Here is a 1,564-nt window from a genome sequence, read left to right on the forward strand (position 1 = left end):
TGTAGATATAGGAATAAATGCGGACCAAGAGTTTAAAATACATATTCTAATAGAATACGTATCCTGATTGAATACAAATTCTAATAGAATACATATTCTGATTGAATGAACATTTTGAAGAATAACAAAATTTTAACCATGAGTTGAAGAATAACAACATTCTTAAATAATAACCATCTATTATTAATATTATTGAAGAATCTAAGGTCCAAAAATAAACAAAAAAATAATTTTTACTGCCACATTCTATAAAAATACAATGTCATTTTTTTAAAATTTTTTGCCACATTCTATAAGAATACAAGCTTTATAGTAAGTCATTCTTGAAAAAAATCTTTATTCTATAAGAATACAATGTCATTCATGAAAGAATCTTCATTCTCATTCTTGTTTCATGTTGTTATATTTTGACATTTTGGTGTGGGGAATCTCAATTGTCATGAAACTGTCTCTTAATTTCCATCAACCATTGTTGTTCCAAGCAACTTTGCTACATTCTGAGTGATCTTGAAACAAAACACATACAAATAATCAAGTTCAAGAATATAAATGCATACAACTTGTGGCCTCATGGACCAATATTCTCATACACCCGATTCTAAAATTGCAATTTGCATTCAAAATAAACAAATGATCATTTTGTTATGGATTTCCAACTAAAAAAATGAATTCTTAATTTTCAAAATATCAAAAATACTATTACCAGTCGACCAATTGATCAAAACCTTTTTGAAAATCAAAGTAAAATGATAAGCATCGCCCAAAACTATGGATTAGAAACCATCTTATAGAAGTAGAAAAACTCATAAAAATCTCCACCAATGATATATGCTCCATAATCATGTTTTTTTCATTATTGTTTTACATAAAAAAAGAAAAATCAAATTAATGAAAAAGAAAAGTTACTATGGAAGTCAAATAAATATAGCATACAATTCAAGAATAAATCCCATTTTTAAAATTATGGTCGAATTTTGACCTTTAAATCTCAATATAGACTATAGACTCAAAATGAATGAAAACCTTTGCCTCGTTGAATTGTTAAAAACCAAAAAATAAACTGTTCATATAAAAATAATCAAAACACTCCACTATGATTTACTGTCAAAAAGTAAACTAATGAAATTTAACCGAACTTTATAAAAAATAGGGCATTTTATATTTAATCAGACAAATTAAAATTGAAGAAAATCTTAGATCAACTTAAATCCTACCAACACATCAAATTGAATTCCAAAAAGATGAAACTTTAAACTGTATTTGTTAACGGCAAGGAAAATCAGAAATTAAGATAATTGCAAAAAAAAAAATAATAAAGAATTACCTTTTTAGAAGATTAAAGCAGAGAAACTTGAGTGCGTATTGGATTAAACGGCATGCGATTTCATCCTCTTTTTCCTCACTCTGCATCAATTAGATTAAATATCTGCGTATCTGAAATTGAGATTGTATACGAAGAAGATGAAGGAATTGTTTGGTCATCAAGTGGCGGCAAGGCGGAATCCGGTATGCTGGTTGGCTGATGCTAGTCGATGGATCATGAATAAAGAGAGTGGAAAGGCTC

At 27.9% G+C, this 1,564-nt stretch overlaps 1 long non-coding RNA gene across 1 annotated transcript; it reads right to left on the reverse strand.

Moving 5' to 3' along the window:
* Window positions 1–215: 215 nt before the first annotated feature.
* Window positions 216–1,564, reverse strand: LOC144999897 (uncharacterized). Its single transcript, XR_013661035.1, has 2 exons — window positions 1,325–1,564; window positions 216–506 (listed from the first exon to the last, which is right to left on the reverse strand). It is a non-coding gene; the product is annotated as an uncharacterized LOC144999897 (long non-coding RNA).

Source organism: Lactuca saligna, chromosome 1 (genome assembly GCF_052625555.1).
Source record: "Lactuca saligna cultivar CGN05327 chromosome 1, ASM5262555v1, whole genome shotgun sequence".
In the NCBI taxonomy this organism is placed as follows: Eukaryota; Viridiplantae; Streptophyta; class Magnoliopsida; order Asterales; family Asteraceae; genus Lactuca; species Lactuca saligna.